The sequence below is a fragment of the Ornithorhynchus anatinus genome, chromosome 2 (assembly GCF_004115215.2).
Source record: "Ornithorhynchus anatinus isolate Pmale09 chromosome 2, mOrnAna1.pri.v4, whole genome shotgun sequence".
Taxonomy (NCBI): Eukaryota; Metazoa; Chordata; class Mammalia; order Monotremata; family Ornithorhynchidae; genus Ornithorhynchus; species Ornithorhynchus anatinus.
In genome coordinates, this window is record NC_041729.1 from 65,119,403 (window position 1) to 65,143,220 (window position 23,818).

General features: G+C 43.1%; 1 long non-coding RNA gene across 1 annotated transcript in view; it reads right to left on the reverse strand.

Moving 5' to 3' along the window:
- LOC114809143 overlaps nucleotides 1-23,132 on the reverse strand; it is a 47,210-nt gene extending 24,078 nt beyond the window's left edge. Inside the window, exons 1-2 of the long non-coding RNA XR_003756900.1 lie at nucleotides 23,054-23,132; nucleotides 22,595-22,818 (exon numbers count right to left, since the gene is read on the reverse strand). This is a non-coding gene — a long non-coding RNA (uncharacterized LOC114809143). The remainder of the gene's footprint in view (nucleotides 1-22,594; nucleotides 22,819-23,053) is intronic.
- Between the last annotated feature and the right edge of the window lie 686 nt (nucleotides 23,133-23,818).

Consider the following 23,818-nt stretch of genomic DNA (forward strand, 5'->3'; position numbering starts at 1 on the left):
TCAGTGCTCTTTCCACCAGATCAAGCTGCTTGCCACAATTTCTTCCTTGAGCAAAGCCTTCACATAAATTGGGATACTAAGAGGCACAGTCGAAAGCAGAGAATGGGACAAGTCTATTAGGACAAGAAGAATCTACACTTATGTGCAAAAACTGTAAAAAGGAGTGGTGATCCTGAATCTATTCAGTCAATTGGAAGTTAAGCCCCTACTGAGTATAGAACAGTGTACTTGGGAGAGTACAAGAGAGTTAAAAGATAGGATTCCTGACTTCAAGGTGCTTTTGATCTAGCCGGGAGACAGAAAGTGAAGTAATTTATGGATGGGAAAAAGAAAATAAAGGGGGTATGAATATGAGTTAGTGTTTGTCAAAGGTGCAGAAGACTACAGGAAATTGTGACTAATAATAATAATTATTATTATGGTATTTGTTAAGTGCTTACTATGTGCCAGGCACTGTTCTAAGTGCTAAGGTGTATACTAGGTGACTACTAGGTGGTGTGGAAGTTCTGTAGTGGCAACTGTGAGGAATAATATCTGGAGAAATGAGAAAATAATCTGGAAATGTCTCCTAGAGGAGGTGGGATTTAGGAAAGGTTTTGACACTTTGAAGAGCTGTTTAGTCTCACTGGTTTGAATGGGAAGGGAGGTCCAGGCAGCAGGGAAAGAATGAGCAAGAGGTCAGTGATGGGAGAGGCAGCAAAACAAGACACAGTAGATAGGGTAACTTGAGAGGAGCAAAGAGTGAGAGCTGGGATGTAGTGGGAAAAGAGAGTTTATACACAGGAGGGAGAGACCCAATTGAGGGCTTTGAAGTCAATAGTCTCAACTGTAAACTCAACATCAGGGAACCTGTCTACCAACTCTGTTATATTGTACTCTCCCAGGTGTTTAGTACAGTGCTCTGCTCACAGTAAAAAGACCATTGATGATGATGATGATGAGTTGCTGAAGGAAGGAATGAATAACTGTCAGCAGTGTTTGAGAAGTTTGGAGATGTGTGAAGAATGACATCTTAGAAAAATCATCTGGGCAGCACAGAGAGAAGCATGATCAGGATAAAGAAGAGAATACAGGCAGAAGAAAGGAAGAAGGGTTGTCTCCACTCCATGCTCTGAGTAGTACTATGAAAGTCGCAGTCTTGTGGGTTCTGTGGTGTTGTTCTCCACTGCCAGGCTCAGACATTCTTATTAATTATTGTACTTGTTAAGCTCCTATTGTATGCCAAGCACTGTACTAAGCACTGAGTAAGATATGAGAATATCACACTGGACACAATTCCTGAACCACAGGGGGCTCAGAGTTTAAGTAGGAGGGAGTACAATTTAGTCCCCATTTTACAGATGAGGAAACTGAGGCATTGAGAAGTGAAATTACGTGCCCAAGGTCATACAGCAGGAGCCGGGATTAGAACCCATGTCTGACTCCCAGGCCCATGTTCAGATTAACGGTTCAGAAACTGTCTATGGATGAGAAGCAGCATGGCCTAATGGAAAGAACATCTCGGCTTTGCAGTTTCACCCACTCTCTGAAACTGGCATTTTTCCATCCCAGAACATTTAGGAGCAATATTAATTTCTGCTTTTTCCTGTTGCAGCTGAGAACAACAATAATGGAAAAAAAAGGTCACTTTTCTACCCCGGCAGGCTAGAACACACATTAATTTATCACTAGATTAATTTAATGATCAAAGACTGAGAAACCTTCTTTGCAATGACCTACAGTAAAACAGAGAAGGAGGAAAGTAGAGTTTCCTCATCTGCAAATCACCCACTTTATTCAGTCCCTTTACTAGTGATTAAGCATAGAAAGTGCTTAGTCCAGTGTTCTGCACACAGTAAAGGCTCAATATATATCAACTGATACACTTGAAGGTACCTCCCTTGGCATCACAGGGCATTCCTGGGGCAAATCATATTACTTTGGAGCCTGGGTATTACAGTGTGAATTTACCTTAATGTGAGATTTTGCCAGGAATAATAATAATTGTGGTATTTGTTAAGTGCTTACTATAGGCCAAACACTGTATTAAGTGCAGAGATAGATACAAGATAATCAGGTCCTATATAGGGCTCACATTCTAAGTAGGAGGGAGGACAGGTACTGAATCTCCATTTGCAGATGAGAAAACTGAGGCATAGAGAAGTGAAGTGACTCATCCAAGGTCACAAAGCAGCTAAGTGGCAGAGCCAAGTTTAGAACCCAGATCCTCTGACTCCCAAACTCATGCTCTTTCCACTATGCCAAGTGGATTATTTATGAGCATTAGCCCCGAGTAATCTCACTGTCGGTACGACATACGCCTTCTTTAGTTGCTCTCTAGTAAAGATGGTTTGCTGTCAATAAACTACACTTTATCTAGTCCCCCAACAGCCCAGTGAAATATATGGCAAGGTGAATGGTTATGGTACAGATGCGGCGGTCATGAAATGGCTGATCTCCCTGTCTCATTTCAGCAGTAGATTCTACTGGGCCTCATCCAGTTGGGCCCAGGGACATCTTCACTTTGGTTATACCAGTTGAGGGGTCTGCACGGGGAAATTTGATAAACGCGGGGCTGTGAAACGACTGCTGGAGGCCTATTGTTGACCAGGTAATAATCATAATAATAATAATTGTGGTATTTGTTAAGTGCTTTCTATGTGCCAGGCACTATTCTAAGCACTGGAGTGGTTACGAGCAAATCAGATTGGACACAGTCTCTGACCCACATGGGGCTCACAGTTTCAATCCCCATTTAACAGTTGAGGGAACTGAGGCTCAGAGAAGTGAAGTGACTTGCCCAAGGTCACACTGCAGACAAGCGGCAGAGCCGCAACTAGAACCCAAGTCCTCTGACTCCCAGGCCTGTGCTTTATCCACTAGACCATGCTGCTTCTCTGCTTCAGGGGCTCCTGAAGTCACAGTGTGACTTCAGACAAAAGCATGGCAAAGCCAGCACTATCTTTGCAAAGAATCAGCCTCGTAAAAATGGTAGAGTGCGACACCAGTGTCTCTAAGTGCTTTTCATAGAGCTTACAAAAGCCCTTGATGTCCTCAATAATCAATCGATAAGTGGTATATTTTGAGGTCTTTCTATGTGATGTGTAGAATTCTGTCATGAGCACTTGGGAACAAAGAGTAGATAGAATCCCTGTGCTCAAGGACCTTACAGTCTAACAGGGATCTGAAATTTGAGGTGGCCTTACGTTTCTGCTGCTCCTCACCTTCCAGGACAAAGAGGGAGAGGATGATGAGAGAGTTAATTAAATGTTAATTACCCAATGTGGATCAAAACCTTCTTGTAGTATGGCAGCGACATATGGATTCAAATCAATTACTCCAATGAAATCTTCAGTTGAGCAGATCCATTACCACTCTTAGGACACTGCTGTCCCTACCCAAATGTGCTTGCATATTCAGTCTCAGTGTTTTCTTGAGCAAGTGTTTTAGGTATGACTTCAGACAGCAAGCTTATTTGGAGAGAGAAGTGTCCTTCTAATGAGATTCCTGCTCTAAATGTATTACAAAAAAGATTGTGAGATGATTTTAAGTAATGGTTCAGAAATTGCATATGGATGAGAAGCAACATGGCCTAGTAGAAAGAGCATCTGCCTGGGAGTCAGAGAACCAAGCTGGTAATCCTGGCTCCACCACGTACCTGCTGTGTGATCTTGGGCACGTTACATACTTCTCTGTGCCTCAGCTCCCTCATCCGCAAAATGTGTATTTCACGTCTATTCTCGAGGCTTAGATTGTGAGCCCCATGTGGGACCTGATTTATCTCATATCTACCCCAGGGCTTAGTACAGTGTTTAGGTCACTGTAGGCAGGGAATGTGTCTGTTATATTGATAGTCACTTCACTTCTCTGTGCCTCAGTAACCTCATCTGTAAAATGGGGATTAAGACTGTGAGCCTCACGTGGGACAACCTGATTCTACCTCCGCGCTTAGAACAGTGCTCTGCACATCGTAAGCACTTAAATACCAACATTATTATTGTTGTGTTGTCCTCACGCAAGGACTTAGTACAGTGCTCTGCATACAGTAAGTGTTCAATGAATACAATTGACTGGCACAGACTAAGTGCTTATAAATTATTCATTCATATTAATATTTGTTTCCCCCTAGACTGTAAACTCATTAAGATCAGGGGACATGCCTGCTAATTTTGTTGTATTGTACTCTCCCAAGCACTCGGCACAATGCTCTACACAAAGTAAGCACTCAATAACTACCATTGACTGATGAACAAATATCATAATCATTATATCCTTTGAAATCCTTCTAACAGCCCTCCAAAATAAAAGATGTCATTTGATTCCAAAATATTTGTTCTCTGTCTTTCCAAATCCCTTTGGAGACTAGAAAATACTTATTTGTTGAACTGCCTGAGAAGTGCAGTTGATATGTGGAATAGTTAATAGAAGGGAAGACTTCCATCTTAATTTGTTGGTGACCTCCAGAGTAATAGATGGTTCATATGGTTCACATGGTTGCAAAAGACAATTACATATCATCAGTATTCCTTATGGGAAACAGCTAAATTCTAATTATATTTACAGGATATATAGAAAACCAGGATCCACCATTTATCTGACAGTCAGTAAGGAAGACATTCAGTTGCAGTTTCCACCTAAGATTCTCAAAGGAGCTTGAGAAGCAGCATGGCCTAGTAGATAGAGCACGGGCCTGGGAGTCAGAAGGACCTGGGTTCTAATTCCCACTACTCCATTTGTTTGCTGTGTAACCTTGGGCAAATCACTTCACTTCGCACTGCCTCAGTTCCCTCATCTCTAAAATGGTGATTAAGACTGTGTCCAACCCAATTAGAACTTAGCACAGTGCCTGGCACTTAGAAAGCACCTAATACAACAATTATTATTATTAAAGCCTATAAAAATGATCATCAATTCAGAATCATGACAACCTGATAATAACAATGATGCTATTTGTTCAGCACTTACTAAGTGCCAAGCACTGGAAATTCCTATCCAAGTTTAGGTGTGAAGGGAGTCTTTGGTGAATTGATTAGCTTAGAGAGCACAGGACAGGGATTCAGAAGACTTAGATTATAATTCTGGCTTCACCACTCATCTGGGACCTTGGACAAATCATTCCACCTTCCTCCCTGCAACCCCATTTATGGTATTTGTTAAGTGCCTAGTATAATGGTGCTGGCATAAAGTAAGTGCTGGGGTAGATACAAGCCACTCAGGTTCAACCCACTCCATGTCCCCAGTAAGCTAGAAGTCTAAAGGCCCATTTTTAAGATTAGGTAATTGAGACCCAGAAAATTGAAGTGATTTGCCCAAGGTCACACAACAGACAAGCAGCCGGGATTAGAACCCAGGCTCTTCTGATTACCAGGCCTGTACTCTATCCACTAGGCCATGCTGCTTTTTGTGTCTCTCTCATCTGTTAAATAGGATTCAAAACGTGTTTTCCTTCCCTCAAATGGCTGTGAGCCCTATAAGGGACAGGGACTGTGTCTTCTCTGATCCTATCTTCCCAGTGTTTGTCACAGAGCCTGGCAAAAATAATTAGTTTTATTATGTTGTGCCACTTATTTTGGGGGTCTGGTAGGGATAACAAGCTGCCTTTAGCAGGTGCTGTTTCACCACCTGGGATCAGGGGAAAAAGCATGGCCTTGTGGATAGATCCCAACCTTGGGAACGTGAAGGACCTCGGTTGCACCTACCCCAGTGCTTAGAATAGTTCTTGCCTCATAAATAAGCACTTATCAAGTACCATAATAATTATTATAAATGCAGAAATTTCTTTTTTTGCAGAATGCCAGATGTAGGAAATGGTGTGATGAAGTCCTCACTCCAGGCTCTATACTGGGAGTCAGTTAAATCAGTCAATTACATTTATTGGGCTCTTACTGTGTGCAGAGCACTGTATTAAGCACTTGGGAGAGTACAATATAATAATTGAATAGTCGCATTCCCTACTCACAACAAGCTTACAGTTTAGAGGGGGAAACAGACATTAATATATAAATAAAATCACATTTAAGTACATAAGTGCTGTGGGGCTGGGAGGGGGGATGAACAGAGGGAGCAAGTCAGGTGCAAAAGGGAGATGGAGAAGAGGAAATGAGGGCTTAGTCAGGGGAGGCCTCTTGGAGGAGATGTGCCATCAATAAATAAGGCTTTGAGGGTGGGATGAAATATGAAGAGGGGAGGCATTCTGGGCCAGAGACCAGACATAGAGGAACACACAACTTCTTTTTTTTCCCTGAAACTGGTCACGGTGAATCGAGAAAGGCTGCACTGTTGGGAAACGTTCCCTAATTGTGCCACTGAATTGTAACTAAAATAGTTTGTGAAAACATGTGTCCTACCAGAACTAGCATTCACTAAACAGAGGATAATGGGTAAAGGTCAAAACGTCCTTAAGTACTGAGTGTTCCTTGATAATGAGATAAAATCTATTTCAAGTATCTCCCCTAAAAGCAATAGCCAAGAAAAGGGCACCCAGAACAGTATATGTAATTAAACCAGTATATATACACACACCTACTTAGGGAAAGCATTAGATGCATATGGATCTTCTTATTTTCTTTCTTTTAAAGTTCTATGAGTCAAGCTAACCAACTGCTGAAAATGATTTTTTACAAAGAGTGCAAATAAAAATGCCTGACTTGCACACATTTTGATTGATCAATCAAAAACATTGAGGAGCAGGTTGTTAGATAGGAGAAATCAATGCAGCTCGTGACCAACTCTGTTGTACAAAAATGAACTCCAGCATTCGCCAGCCCCAGATCAGATTAGACCAGACTCCCTGGGCATTGGTCAGAAAGAAGTTTCGGCATAAAGAGGCCAACAGGAACATTTATCCTGGGACACTTAGCATTGGGTCAGATCTCAACGAAAGTTGCTCTCCAATATCGTTGGCAAACCACAAATACTAAAATGGTCAGAAAGCTCATCACTTCCACTCTGTACCTGGTTAAGTCAGTAGGGAACCTTATTTTTTATGGTATCTGTTAAGTGCTTATTATGTGTCAGGCACCATTCTAAGCGCTGGAATAGATACAAGCTCATCAGGTCCGACACAGTCCCTGTCTCACATGGGGCTCACAGTCTTAATTCCCATTTTACAGATGAGGCAACTGAGGCACAGAGAATTTAAATGACTTGCCCAAGGTCATACAGAAGATAGGTGATGGAGCTGGGATGACAAGCTAGGTCCTTCTGATTCCCAAGTTTGTGCTCTACCCATTAGGCCGTGCTGCTTCTGCTTTTCTAGTGTCTTCCAGAGGTAAAGGTCCAGGGCTCTCCAAAATAAGACTACTCCGACTCCATCAACCAGTCAACCCATCAGTGATATGCACTGATTGCTTACTCAACATTCAACACTGCACTAAGCACTTGGGAGAGTACAATTGTTAATAGACACAGCTTTTGTCCTGCATAAAGTTGTTGCTGTTTCTTGAGAGACCAATAGGATTTTGCCTACCAACTCTGCTATGCTGCGCTCTCCCAAGAACTTAGTACAGTGCTCTGCACACAGTAAGGATTCAATAAATAATATTGATTAATTAAGGGGCAATCTACATACCTGGGCCTTTGGATTAGGGTTGGTGATGGGGGAAATCAATCAATGGTAATTACTGAGTGCATGATGTGTCAGAAGACTGATTTAAGTACTTGGTAAAAAAATACAATTTAATAGCATTGATAGGCACAGTATCTGCCCACAAGGAGAGAAAGATATGTTCCTGCCTCCAGCTGAGAAGCAACATGGTGTAGTGGATAAACCACTGGCCAGGGAGTTAAAAGGCCTAGGCTCTAATCCTGGCTCCTCCACTTGTCTGTTGTGTGACCTTGGGTAAATCAATTAACTTCTCTATGCCTCAGCTACCTCTTCTGTAATATGGAGGATTGAGACTGTGACCCCTATGTGGGACAGGGACTGTGTCCAACATGATTTGCTTGTATCCACCCCAGCACTTAATTCAGTGTCTGGCACATAGTAAGTGCTCAACAAGTACCATAATTATTATTATTATTAGCTCTTGTGCCACACTCTTGTCTCCAACTCCTGTGACCCAGTGCCCCCTTTGTGTCACACCTGACTGGGGCATCTGGGATCTCTGTGACACATTATTGAGCTCTCCTAGACCACTGAGGATTGTGGTCTCTCTTCAGACTACTGCATCTGCCTCCTCGCTGACCTCCTGGTTTATTTCTTCCCACTCCAGTTCAAACTGCACTCTGCTGCAAGATTCATTTTTCAACAAAAACTTTCGGTCCTTGTCTCCCGACTCCTCAAGAACCTCCAATGGCTGCTCATCCATCTCTGCATCAAACAGAAACTCCTTAGCTTCAGCTTTAAAGCACTCATTCGGCTTGCCCCATCCTACCTCACCTTACTGATCTCACATTGCATTTTTCAGGGAACTTGAAGTGAATTCTAACATCAATTTCCAGTTTGGTTATGCCCTCAAGCATGACTACAGCAAATATTTTGGATGAGTCCAGACCTATTAAATAAGCCCACTTCCTTCCATTGTTGACATGTCATCAAGACACCTTAAATTATGACACTGCCAGGAGTGTCATTAGATAACATCAGAGATCTGAGAGCAGACTAATGTGCACTCTGCGAGACCCAGAAGCCCTGATGGTGTCCAAGACATTGGTGAGATCTGCAATGTAGCAGAATGAAGACCCTCCTCAGCTATCTTAGTTATGTTACCATCCTTTGTTGATCCTGTCTGCACAATTCTTAGAAGTATTGATATACAGCTCACAAATGTAAAAGATCAATTCTCCTTGGTGCTGTAGTTAGACTGATGGCTTAAGCTAGCTTTCAAGTGGAAAAAGGAAGGTCTTTTCTGTGATCACATTATGGGCAGGGAACAGGGCTATTTATGTTCTACTATACTCTACCAAGAACTTGCTACAATGCTCTGTACATAATAAGTGCTCAATAAATACATTTGACTGAGTTTCTCCTGCAGCTAATGCAGAACAGCACAACCACTGTGAGAGAGACCAAATCATTCTTCTTAATCCCAGTCTCTGATGACTACTCCCTCTCTTCCGCTTCCTCCTCCTGGACCTGCAGCCCATTGTAACATCTGGTAATGACAGCCTTGTCTCTTTACAACATCTTGCCTCCAACCCTCCCTATCCTAAGACAGATCAAACTGCCTTCCCCAGCCTGCTGCAGGAAAGAGAAGTGGCAAGAGTAGCCAAGTCATTGCTGTAGCTACAGGTATGTTGGGGGACTCTGAATTATGAGGAGCCTGAAATTCTGCTCCTCTAACCACAGCTCCCTACTGACTTCTGTTTTTATTTTGTGCACTGAGTATTTATCCTTGTCTTAATGTTGTCCAGAAGGCTTTGTCCTTCTGTCTTAATGTTTTATTGTTTCATTGCTCCCATCTTATATTCACAAATCATAAGCCACTTGACACAGTGTCCATGTCTAATTTCCACCTGCATACTCATTCAATTATTCAATCATATTTATTGAGCAAATACTGTGTGCAAAGCACTCTAAGCTCTTGGGAAAGTACAAAACAACAGACTTTCTCTGCTCACAACGAGCTTACAGTCTAGAAGCGGGTAGGTCGATATCAATACAAATAAGTTACAGAAATGTACATAAGTGTTGTGGGGATGGGGGGGGGGGAGGGAGAAAAGAACCAAGGGAGGAAATGCATAGTACAGCGCTCCATAAACACTATTACCACCCCTCCTCCTGCTCCTCCCTTTTCCTTCTCTGCATCATCATCTCATCCTTTTCCCTTTCCTTCTCATTGACTCCATCAATGAATAGTATCTTTTGATTGCATACTGCGAGCCAAGCAGTATACTAAGCATTTGGAAGAGCTTGATACAATAGAGTTGGTAAACATAATCCCTGCTCAGAAGAATTTACAGTATTGAGGAGGGGACAGACCAAATAGGAGCTTGGGTTGGGGTGAATATGCAGTGCTTCAGGACAAAAAAATCGAAGTACATAGGAAAACGGGGGAAAGCGAGTTTAGTCAAGGAAGACCTCTTGGAGGAGATATGATTTTAATAAGGCTCCAAAGGTGGGCAGAGGACTTGGATTCTAATCCCAACTCTGCTACTTCCCTGCTGTGTAACCTTGGGCAAGTCGCTTAAATGTTTCTATGCCTCATTTTCCTCATCTGTAAAATGGGCAGTAAATCCTAGTTCCTCTTCCTTAGACTATGAATCCCTTAGAGAACAAGGACTTTGTCCAACCTGATTATCTTATTTACTTATGCTGCTTGTTAAGTGCTTATTATTACCAAGTGCCAGGAACGGTACTAAACTCTGGGGAAGATATAAGCTAATGAAGTTGGACACAGTCCTTGTCTTACTTGGGACTCACAGTCTTTTTATGGTATTTGTTAAGCACTTACTATGTGCCAGGCACTGTTCTAAGTACTTGGGTAGTTACGAGCTAATGAGGCTGGACACAGTCCCTGTCCCATATGGTGCTCATAATCTTAACCCTCATTTTACAGATGAGGTAACCATCACAGACAAGTGAAATGATTTGCAGGCAAGTGGCAGAGCCGAGATGAGAACTTAAAGTGTCTTGCACATAGTAAGCGCTTTACAAATACCACTATTAATCTACCCCATGCTTAGTTTAATGCTGGGCAGATAATAAGCACTTGATAAATACCATTATTATAAAACTATACCCAAACAACTGCCATATGAAGAGCTGAAACAGTAAAGCAAGAAGGGCAGATGAAGCATTTGAAGGACATGGAAAAACAAAGCCTTGGATAATGCTACATCAGCCCTGAAAACTGGGAAACAATTGATGAGAATATTGTTGTTCATGATTAACATGATGCATTGTCACCAAGAAGAGAGTGGCTCTCTTTGAGCAAAAGTTTTATTAACATAGCAATCAATGATATTCATTAAGCACTTGCTGAGCTCATTGAGCCACTGTGGGCAGAGCACTATATTAAGCACTTGGGGGAGTACAATACAACACTAAAAAGACACATCCCCTGCTCAAGGTGAACTTACAGAGGATAGTATGAAGCACTCGGAAAAGGACACTCGACAAAGTTGGCGGGGGTTGGGGGGAACCTCTAATAGATTATAGATAAGGAAATACTACTATTAATAATAATAATGTTGGTATTTAAGGGCTTACTATGTGCTGAGCACTGTTCTAAGCGCTGGGGTAGATACAGGGTAATCAGGTTGTCCCACGTGAAGCTCACACTTAATCCCCATTTTACAGATGAGGTAACTGAGTTCCAGAGAAGTTAAGTGACTTGCCCACAGTCACACAGTTGACAAGTGGCAGAGCCAGGATGCGAACTCATGACCTCTGACTCCCAAGCCTGGGCTTTTTCCACTGAGCCACACTGCTTCTATTTACCTAAGTGTTGTGCAGCTGGGATGAGTATCAAAGTGATTAAAGGAATATACAACCAAGTTCTTCATGTTGAAAAAGAGACAAGAAAGCAAAAGAAAGAAACAGCACCAGGCATTGCAAAAAAAAAATTCAGCAAAGCAACAACGGACAACCTCATTTTGTAGCCAGAGAGTCCCATATTGTTAACCTCACCTAGGCCACAGGACTCATGGATGAACTTTACCATCAGTGGTATCTTCTTCAAATACAAAGTATAACTATATAACTCTGAGATCAGAGAATGAACTTTTCCCCAACCACATTTTTCCAGTGATAGTTATCCTATCCAAATGATAATCAGTCAATGATATTTATTGAGTAGTTGTATGCAGAGTATGTATTTATAGAGCTACCGAATAATAATAATGGCATTTGTTAAGTGCTATGTGCCAAGCCACTGTTCTAAGCAATGGGGTAGATACAAGTTTATCAGGTTGTCCCACGTAGGGCTCACAGTCTTAACCCCCATTTTACAGATGAGGTAACTGAGGCATAGAGAAGTTAAGTGACTTGCCCAAAGTCACACAGCTGACAAGTGGTGGAGCCATAACCTCTGGCTCCCAAGCCCATGCTTTTTCCACTAAGCCACGCTGCTATATTAAGTGTTTGGGGGAGTATGATACAACAGAGTTGGTAGACACATTGCCTGTCTACAACAAGATCAAGGTCTAGAGGAGCTTGTAGTCCAGTGGATGAGTTAAATGGGATTTCAAATCCCATTTCTAGTGATGCAATAATTTAAGCCTGTACTTGGGCCCTCAAGGTCAACCCTTACCTCAACTTAATTTCCACATACTGGACAATAGGGAGTGGGGACAAGAGGGATGCACAGAAGTCAGGGATGCTGGGAAATGGAAGGCTGAATCACTGCTCTAAAAACAGAGCTCCACAATAATAATAAACCAGAACTTGCGACATCATCTGTGTTTTTCTGGGGTTGACAAAGCATCCCAGATTGTATCCAGCTCTCACAGTCCCTCCTGAGTCAAGTGTAGGTGGTAAATAATGTGATACATAATACTTCCCTGATATGGGGAGACGGAGGAAATGGGGTCAGGTTGCACAGAGGACACCAGCGTGTGTTGAATCGGTAAGATTAAGCAGCCTCAGTAACAATAATCATGATAATCATCAGTGTTAGAGGAGAAAGCAACTTATAATTCATCTTCCTAATGGTATGGGATGTCACATTCATTTGACGTATTAGGGGTATTAGCTTCTTGGGCAGAGGGCCAGTGGACGGGTAAGGTGTTAGTATTTGTATTTTAAGCTTAATGTGAAATATAAAACATGAAATGCAAATAACACATTAAAATAGCAAATTAAAATATTTGCATTTGAACTAGGAGTCTTCTTAGAGGAGACAGGGGAGAATTCTTGGAGAAAACACCCCCCCTCCAATAAACTGATGTCCAGGCAAGTTATGCTATTAAAGATAATTAACTCTATCATCCTCTCTCTGCTCACTGCTTATTTTTATCCACATTCTTCCCTCATTTTTTAAAAAGTAATTTGTTAAGAGCTTACTATGTGCCAGGCACTGGACTAAGCACTGGCGTAGATACAAGGTCATCAGGTTGGACACAGTTAGTCATATTTACCTCATCTGTAACATGGGGATGAAGGCAATGAGCCCTATTTGGGACATGTGATTGCCTTATTTTGTTAGACCATACTCTCCCAAGTGCTTAATTCAGTGCTCTACACACAGTAAGATGCTCTACACACAGTAAGAGCTCAATTAATATGATGGATTGATTGTCTTTGTAGCTAAAAAAAAAAAGCCAGCATGCTTTTCTAGTTGTGTTAATTTTTTTTTGGGGGGGGGGGTTGTGAAAAGATTCAGGCTTCCTTTGGAGAAAGAGCTAAGGGATTGAAGCAAGTCCTCTTTCAAAGAACCACATCTCCCCGAAGGCAAAAAAGACTCATTTCCGGAAGCTTCAGTGGGAAGAACCTTTCAAAGGTCAAGCGGTGAGGTTGTTAGACTCTTCTCTTTTCTCCCTCTAGGCTAAAAGCTCTTTATGGGCAGGTGATGTGTCTCCTAATTCTGTTGTTTCGTACTTTCCCAAGTGCTTAGTGCAGTGCCCTGCAGATGTGCTTAGTGCAATGCCCTGCAGATGTATTCATCCATTCAATTGCACTTCAGTGCTTACTGTGCGCAGAGCACTGTTTTAAGTGCTTGGGAGAGTACTACAGTAAACTGGCCCATTCCCTGCCCACAGCAAGCTTACATTCTAGAGGGGACAGACATTTATATAAATGAAGAAATTACAGATATGTACTTAAGTGCTGCGGGGGGGAGGGTCTGGGGGGAAGGGGATTGAATTAAGGGAGCAAGTCAGGGCAATGCAGAAGGGAGTGGCAGAAGAGAAAAGGAGGGCTTAGTCAGGGAAGGCGTCTTGGAGGAGACCGGCCTTCAGTAAGGTTTTCAAGTAGGGTAGAGTAAAATTGTCAGTCGGATTTAAGGAGAGAGGGCATTCCAGGCCCAAGGCAGGATACGGGCCAGAGGCCGGCAACAAGATGGACAAGATTGAGGTTCAGTGAGGTTAGCATTAGAGGAGCAACATGTGTGGGCTGGGTTCTAGTAGGAGGTGAGTTAAGAGGGGACAAGGTAATTGAGTGCTTTAAAACAAATAGTGCAGAGTTTCTGTTCGATGCAGTGGTAGAGAGCAACTACTGGAGTTTTTGAGGAGTGGGGAAACACAGCCTGAACACTTTTGTAGGAAAATCATCAGGACATCAGAGTGAAGTATGGACTGGAGTAGGGAGAGACAGGAGGCAGGGAGGTCAGCAAAGAAAAAAAAATACCACTAATTAATAAATTACAGCTCCTATCTCTCAGGGTGAAAGATCTTTACAACCTTGCTAAGTGAAAAACAACCTGGCTTGTTTTCCCAAATAAAGTGCTTACAATGAAAAGGGCTTCAATAGTAAGAACGACCCAGTGTCATTTGGATTTTTCTGTAGTCTCTTCCCCTACTTTAATTCTTCATTGCTCCACTTTGGAATTTAGCTTTGTGTTTCCATTCTGGTTATTTAGAATAATGGCTGTCTTTCAGTAACCTTTGTCGATTAGCTAACATATTTGTTTTCATGGAGCTATTTGTAAATTTCTTCTGTTCAAGGATAGTGTCTGTTGCACTCTCCTAAACACAGCACAGTGCTCTGCAGAGAGTGAGAGCTGATGATACTATTGATTGATTGGATATAAACCACAGATATCTGCATGTTGGGATGAAAATTTTACAGGTTGGCAATCAAAATAATAATTAATGTTGGTATTTGTTAAACGCTTACTATGGTATTTGTTAAACACTGTTCTAAGCTCAAGGGCTGATGCAAGCTAATCAGTTTGGACGCAGTCCCTGTCCCACATGGGGCTCACAGTCTTAAACCCCATGTTACAGATGAGGGAACTGAGACAGAGAAGTGAAGCTACTTGCCCAAGGTCACACAGCAAACCAGTGGCAGAGCTGGGATTGGAACATGTGATGGACCATCCCAGGTCCTTCTGTCTTCCAGGCCTGTGCTCCATCCACTAGACCATGCTGCTATCAGCTTGTTAACTGTGAAAAAAGCTCTCCTAGAGAACATTTTGCATTGTACTCTCCTGAGTGCCTAGTAAAGTGTTCTGAACACAGTAAGTGCTCAATAAATACCACTAATTGATTCATTTATTTACACACACTAAACAGATTCAGAAACTTGCATGGATGGTGATCTTGTTCCTTCAAACATTCTCAGGCAGGAGGAAAATCATGAGCAAGGCCTTAGAATTGATGCCTCCACAATACTCAAAGAAATTTTTCAAATTTTCTGATGGTTGTCTGCCAAAAGCTTAGCCTGAACTCTCAGAGGATTACAGTCCATTTGGGGAAACTGAGATTAATAGGGGAGAGAATTGCTCTCAGAAAATACCATCTTCCATTTGTGTTTGCATACTCTTTGGATTAAAATGTTGGTGATTATAACATTTCCAGACTGCAAACTCCTCAAAAGAAACAACCGCTTCCGCTAATTCTGCTGAAAGTTTCCAAATTCCTAGTTCAGTGTTTGGCTCACAATGGACAACCAAGACAAAACTCTGCACATAGCGGACACTTGGTACAGGATTCTATCCCCAATAAGTGCTCAACACAGAACTTGGCATGCTGACTATTAAAAATCCTTTTCTGGGGTATGAAGAAATAGAAGATAGTAAGGTGGTTTCTTATTTCTTTCCATCTTGTTTCTATTTTTTTTTTTTTTTTAGGAAGAGTCAGTATCAGATGGGTAAACAGGACAGTGTATGACATTTTCAAGTAATCTTGTCATGTGGAGTTTGTGGCTGCTGTCCTGGCTCCCAGGAATCTATCATTGGTATTTTAGCAGGGAACATATCTACCAACTTTCTTATATTGAACTCTCCCAAGCACTTAGTACAGTGCTCTGCACACAGTAAGCAAATACCATTGAAGGTTTGATGGAATCAAGGGAATTGAGTGCTTACTACAAGCAGAGCACTGTACTTAAAAAGTCACACCATATAGCAGCTACTGGATAGGCACAGGAAAAAAATGTAAATTAGGTGTAACTTTTTTTTTTTTAAAAAAAGTGATATTTGTTAAGGGCTTACTACGTGCCAAACACTGCACTAAGAGCTAGGGTGGATACAAAATCATCAGGTCAGACATAATCCCTGTTTCACATGGGGCTCACAGAATAGGTAGGGAGGAATATGAATTAATCCCCATTTTACACAAAGTAATTGAGGTAGAAAGAAATTAAGTGACTTGACCAAGGTCACACAAAACAGATGAGTGGCAGAGCTGGGATTAATAATGCAGGTCCTCTGAATTCCAGGCCGGTGCTCTTTCCAGAAGGCCACACTGCTTCCCACTGATCAAACCGGTGTATGTCTGAGTACGTGGGGCTAATGATAATCATTATGGACATTCATTCATTCAATAGTATTTATTGAGCGCTTACTATGTGCAGAGCACTGTACTAAGCGCTTGGGATGAACAAGTCGGCAACAGATAGAGACAGTCCCTGCCGTTTGACGGGCTTACAGAGCTAGGCTTTGTGGCTTTAAACTTCAAAATTGTAGTTTTTCCTAGAAAATGTGTATAGGGAACTTGGATGTGATTTGATTTGGTACTTGATGGCAGAGGGTAGGCGAGGGTAGTACCAAAGTGCTTAGGGGATATAGACTCAAAGGTGGAAAGATGAAATATTAGGCAGGGAAGGCTTCTTGGAGGAAAGATATTTCAGTAAGACTTTCAAGATTAGGAGAGTGCTGGTTGGTTATATATGAAGTGGGAGACGGTTCCAGGATGGCAAGACACGAGTAAGAGATCAGCAGTGAGAAAGACAAGAGTGTTGCACAGTGAGTAGATTGTGTTAGGGAAGCAAAGTACATGGGCTAGGTTGTAGTGGGAGAGCTGATTGAGTGCCTTATAGCCAACAGTGAGGAGTTACTCCATGTTTTTGAGGATTGGGGAGATGAACAGCGACTTGTTTTTGTTTAGAAAAGTGATTTGGGCAGCAGAGTTAAGTATGACCTTAGGAAGGGAAAGGCTTGAGGCAGAAAGGCCAGGGAGAACACTGATGCGGTAGTGGAGATGGAATATGACAAGTGTTTTCTTTGACCAGTGTGGTCGCAATTTGGATGGAGAAGGGGAAGATTCTGGACATGTCATGAAAATCTCTCTCCCTTAGAGAGATGGAGTAAATCAAAGCCTTTGACCTCTGCCCACAATCTCTGCCACTGACATGACTTTACCATCTTTAGAACATCACAAAGTGGGAGTTAAACACTATCAATGGTATTTATTGAGCACTTGTTTTACCAATCAGTGGTATTTATTAAGTGTGTACTGTGAGCAAAGCACTGTACTAAGCACTTAGGAAAGTACCATAAAACAGAGTTGGTAGATGTAAACTCTGGCTAACAGTCTACAGGAGGAGTTTACAGCCTACAAACTGACTTCTAGACTGTGAGTAGGGACTCTCACTTGTGTTGTACTGTCCCAAGTGCTTAGTACAATACTCTGCACACAGTAAGCGCTTAATAAATATGATTGAATGAATGTAGAGTTTACAGTCTATAATCTATTTGCTTTGTGAAGAACACTGAACTACACCCTTGGAAAAGTATAATAGCATTGCTAGACATGATCCTCTCCCTCAAGAAGTCTACAGTCTAATAAAGACCAGAGACCAGAAGTTATCATCACTCACATTTAGGGACCGGAAGGTGTAGACACTCAGGACCAGGAACCAGAAGTTGTCATCATCCAGAGATAGAAACTGGAAGCTGTGATCATGCAGGGCTATCAACTGGAAGGTGTGGTCAGCCAGGGCCAAGACCTGGAAACTGTGGTCACTCACAACTAGGGGATTAGAAGCTGGGGTCACTCAGTTCCTGCCTGAACTCCTGGAGTGGGTCATTTATCTCTGCTGCCTCTGCAATCAATGAATGGTATGTATTATTCACTTACTGGGTCCCAAGCACTATTCCAAGTCCTTGGCAAAGTACAGTATAGAGTAGTTAGACCAATCATTGCCCTCAAGGAGTTTATGCCTCCAATTCCTCTCATCCAACTCCTATCCGGATCCCATGCAATCTCCTTCTTCCCCTGACATTCCACCGAGACAGCAATCTTTCAGGTGGTCGAATTCCTCCCAGCCAAGTCAGTCAGTCGATGGTATTTGTTAAGTGCTCACCTTGTACTGAAGTAATTGATTTGTAAGCGATAATAGAGTCCGTAGACCACCCCCACCCACAGGAAGCGTTCAGTCAAGAGGAGAAGGCAGACATTAAACCTAATGAATCATAAGTCATTCTTGTCAGGAGATCCTGTGGATCAGCAATATTTGCTCATCCATATTCACGAAAAAGGGAGAATTCACATTAAGATATAATCTGCTGGCATTAATAATCTATACACATGAATGATGAGCAACACACCATCAGTCCAGATTGCTTCAAACCTTTAGCACAATAACCCAACAATTATATAAGACAATTGTCAAAGGGAAAACTGTCAACACATGAGTAATATCACCATCAATTCCTTCAATAGGGATTTTGCTACACAAACAGTACAGTAAACCCAACAATTGTATAAGAACAATCTTCAAACAAAAAAGAATAACGTTAACACATGAGTGGTGATCAGTATCACTCATCCCTTCAGTTTCCTAAACTTGTAGTATAATAAACCCAATAATTGTATAAAACAATTTTTAAACAATAGGGGGAAAATGTTCTAATGGTCATGGAGTCCCCATCTCCACTCAAGCACTGGTGTCCAAATCCTCTGAGGACCAGGTATTCTGGTGGGAAAATGTCTCTTCTGTGGCTCAGACTGTAAACAAGCTCTCTGTCAAGCAGCTGAGAGATGGTCCCTTCCTTCAAGCCCCTGTATTCATTCAATAGTATTTATTGAGCGCTTACTATGTGCAGAGCACTGTACTAAGCGTTTGGAATGTACAAGTCAGCAACAGATAGAGACAGTCCCTGCCCTTTGACGGGCTTTCAGTCTAATGGGGGGAGACAGACAGACAAGAACAATGGCAATAAATAGAATCAAGGGGATGAACATCTCATTAAAACAATAGCAAATAAATAGAATCAAGACTAAAATCTAGAGACTTAATCTCAACCATAGAATTATTAGGTAGATTAAATACCCAGCAGCGTCATATAATAAAACCACTGATGCAGTTTGAAATCAGTTATTTCAATAATGGTTTTTTTTTTTACAATAAAGTGTAATTTGGTTGCTTTCAAGTCCTTGATATAGTATGTCTAAACTTTCCAGGTCTCTTTAAAAAAAGCAACACAAGTGTGAAGGCAAACAAATAAACATTCGATCCTTTCTCTTCCTTCCTATTTTTATTATTAGCCTGTGGGTCCTTTTCACCACCACACATGGTCAATTCCATGGCGAATATCTCAAAGCAGGATTCCTTACTCAAACTGTCATGTTAGCAACTGGGTCGCCATCCCTTTAGGCCTTCTTGCGGGGGGGGGGGGGGGGGGGGGAAGGAGAGGGGGAGAGGGGGAGAGCAAATCACCGCTTTTGCATTTCTATACCTTAGTTAATGGCAACTAATCCATCCAACTAGGAGATCCACATTTCATAGTAAGGGAGTTAACCATTTGCTTTAGGGAAGCTTCTTCCCTCAAATTCCCCTTTTCCCTCAAATGAGAACTCCTGAACTGTGGAGCTACGTAGTTTTCCCCTTAGGGATTTCTCTCACCATGCACAATCCCCATTTTGAAAGCTCTTCGCCACCTTGGACAGTTCATCTAACCACAACTTTTCCTGTACACACTTTCACACAGATGAGCAAGTGCAACCCATCCCAACACATTCATACAACCCTTTTGCTTCTTAAAACCCAATGGAGATGGTTTCAGGTCACCAACAGGAATGGTAAGGATCAGGGTTCATCCCTAGAGATCTGTCTCATAGAGGTTGATGGAGTTCGAGTTGCAGGTACCCAAACTTGAGTTAGTACCTCTTTGCAGATGTATTTCATGAATAGTAATAATTATAATAATGTTGGTATTTGTTAAGCGCTTACTAGGTGCGGAGCACTGTTCTAAGCGCTGGAGTAGATACAGGGTAATCAGCTTGTCCCACGTGAGGCTCACAGTTAATCCCCATTTTACAGATGAGGTGACTGAGGCACAGAGAAGGTAAATGACTTGCACACCATCACACAGCTGACAAGTGCCAGAGTCGGGATTCGAACCCATGATCTCTGACTCCCAAGCCCGGGCTCTTTCCACTGAGCCACGCTGCTTCTCTATGAATGGAACGTCCTGGGGATCTGATGGGAAAAGAAACTATTTTAGGAGTCTGGGTCCTAACTCCGGGACTAAGGGTCTCCCCTCGAGACCTCCCAAATCCACTTTTTGTTTTTCAGGGTTCCAGGCAAGGGCAGAGGGAAGCAGAATGACGGTTCCTGGCTGCTTGTTACCTGGATGTTTGGCTTTTCTTCCTCTCTTCCCCTTTATTAGGGTCCGGGAGATCCCTTTTAAGACCCAATCTGTACCGTCCATATTCTCAGGTCTAAGAGTTGGCACCCTACTGTCCTGCGGTGTGGGTTAGAGCTAGGGGCCCATCCTTGTCTGCCTCTCTTGTTTATGGCACCTGTGTGGATCTGGGCAGGAGAAGGGCAAGTTCTTCCCCCAGCCATGAGCCAGACCTGCACCTCGCCCATATTATCTAATGCCAGGCCAAAGGTGCCATCCCTCCCTAATCTCATTAGACCATTTGCCAGGGTACTCCGAGATGAGGTAAGGGCCAGTTCATTCATTCAATCATTTATTGAACATTTACTGTGTACTAAGCGCTTGCAAAGTACAATTCGGTAACATAGAGACAATCCCTACCCAACAACGAGCTCACAGTCTAGAAGGGAGAGACAGACACCAAACCAAAAAACAAGTGGACAGGCATCAATAGACAGGCCAGTTAAGTTAAGGTTCTCAGCATAGCTTTCTTAAAGGGAGCTTCTTCGGGCGCTGGGTCAGGCTCACAGGTATAAATGCGCTCCAAATTTTCTACCCTAAACCAAGGCGCAGAATCCGTTTTGCCTCACTCAGATTTTTCCAGGGTCTAGGGGTGCGAGAGATTTCTCCAGGGTCCTTGTACGTTTACTTGAACGCTGCCATTATCCCATTCCAAAAGAAAACTCAAATCGCATGAAAATAGTCTTATAGTCTTGTTCTATAGTCTCATAGTCTTGCTTCGGAATTTGCCCAAGTCACGTACACCCTTTGTTTCCTCCTTCGTTAGAATAAATAACGCTGCTCCTTCTCTTCCCTCCCAAGCCCGGTCCTCTCCCAGACTTCCCTATCACCGTGGATGGTACGACCATCCTTCTCGTCTCTCGGGCCCGCAACCTCAGTGTCATCTTTTGACTCGCCTCTTTCGTTCACCCCACACATCCGATCCGTTACCGAGACCTGCCGGTCTCACCTTTACAATATCGCCAAGATCCGCCCTTTCCTCTCCACACAAACGACTACCTTACTGCTACAGGCTCTCGTAATATCCCGGCTAGATTACTGTGTCAGCCTTCTCTCTGATCTCCCTTCTTCCTCTCTCTCCCCGCTCCAGTCTATTCTGCATTCCCCTGCCCGGCTCATCTTCCTGCAGAAACAATCTGGGCATGTCACTCCCCTTCTTAAACAACTCCAGTGGTTGCCTATCAATCTCCGCTCCAAACAAACACTCCTCACTCTAGGCTTCAAGGCTCTCCATCACCTTGCCCCTTCCTACCTCTCCTCCCTTCTCTCTTTCTACTGCCCACCCCGCACGCTCCGCTCCTCTGCCGCCTCCCTCCTCCCCGTCCCTCGGTCTCGCCTATCCCGCCGTCGACCCCCGGGCCACGTCTTCCCGCGGTCCTGGAACGCCCTCCCTCCTCACCTCCGCCAAACTAATTCTCTTCCCCTCTTCAAAACCCTACTTAAAACTCACCTCCTCCAAGAGGCCTTTCCAGACTGAGCTCCCCCCTTTTCCCTCTGCTCCCTCTACCCCCCCGCTTCAACTCTCCGCAGCTAAACCCTCTTCCCCCCTTTGCCTCTGCTCCTCCCCCTCTCCCGTCCCATCCCCTCAGCACTGTACTCGTCCGCTCAACTGTATATATCTTCATCACCCTATTTATTTTGTTTAATGAGATGTACATCACCCTGATTCTATTTATTTGCTACTGTTTTAATGAGGTGTTCTTCCCCTCGACTCTATTTATTGCCATTATTCTTGTCCGCCTGTCTCCCCCGATTAGACTGTAAGCCCGTCAAAGGGACTGCATCTGTTGCCGATTTGTACATTCCAAGCGCTTAGTACAGTGCTCTGCACATAATAATGTTGGTATTTGTTAAGCGCTTACTATGTGCCGAGCACTGTTCTAAGCGCTGGGGTAGACATAGGGGAATCAGGTTGTCCCACGTGGGGCTCACAGTCTTAATCCCCATTTTACAGATGAGGGAACTGAGGCACAGACAAGTTAAGTGACTTGCCCACAGTCACACAGCTGACAAGTGGCAGAGCTGGGATTCGAACTCATGAACCCTGACTCCAAAGCCCGCGCTCTTTCCACTGAGCCACGCTGGCTCAATAAATACTATTGAATGAACGATCTGCATCATTTGGCTCCAGTTGTCTCTGTTCTCACCGTTAGGGTCACACCTACCTGAAACACTTGCTCCTAATTTTGCCGGGCTGATTTCGCCCCACGTGGCCTGCGAGATGAACTCAACCATTCTCACGGGTTCGTTAGCAGTCTGGCTTCTTCAGCAAGTCCAAAACGCTTAGTTTGAGCCCTTAGTATGTTTCACATGTCATACAGCCAGAAACCTATATTACACCCCACAGTTGAGGATTACAGCTGGGTACCAACATTCCAGAAACTTTAGCCTACCCCAGAGCAACATGAGAGAGGAAAGAGAGAGAAGAACTGAGTAAGGGAACTAACAGACCACAAAACAATAAGCACCAGACCGTAGTGATCAATGCCCACTCTCCCATTCTCATTGCTAGTTTTTACCACAAACCCCCAGCTCGTAGCAACCGGGATTTTCCTAGGCTGGATCACCCTCAGTGACAAGATAATTGCGAAACCGCCAAAGTTCCAGTGAAAAGTTTGATTTACCATTTTTAACCCAGGTGGGGAAGAGTGACACATACACACACTTAATCACACACGCTCCAACCAGAACTCCATGCCTGTTTGCCCAATCTTCGTGAACAAGTTTAGAAAACAATAAGTTAACCTAACAAAAAGAATTTCTCCAAAAAGCAGCCAGAGCGACCGCCTTTTATCCGCTTCGGGCATCGCCCCCGGATGACGTAACAGTCGTTGATTGGTCCAGACCCGTTACTAGGAGAAAAGGGAGAAAAGGCCATGGCCAGGCAATAACCTGTCTTGGAGCAGAAAAACCAAGTTTCTTTGTGAATTTCCTCCTCCTCCTCATCATAATAATAATGGTATTTGTTAAGCGCTTACTATGTGCCAGGCACTCTTCTAAACTCTGGGGTAGATACAAGGTAATGAGGTTGGCCCACGTGGGGCTCACAGTCTTAATGAGAAGCATTAAGATGAGAAGCAGCGTGGCTCAGTGGAAAGAGCCGGGCTTCGGAGTCAGAGGTCATAGGTTCGAATTTTGCCTCTGCTGTTTGTCAGCTGTGTTACTGTGGGCAAGTCACTTAACTTCTCCCTACCTCAGTTACCTCATCTATAAAATGGGGATTAACTGTAAGCCTCATGTGGGACAACCCGATTAACCTGTATCCACCCCAGCGCTTAGAACAGTGCTCTGCACATAGTAAGCGCTTAACAAATACCAACGTTATTATTAATCCCCATTTTACAAATGACGGAACTGAGGCACGGAGAAGTTCAGTGGCTAAGGTCACC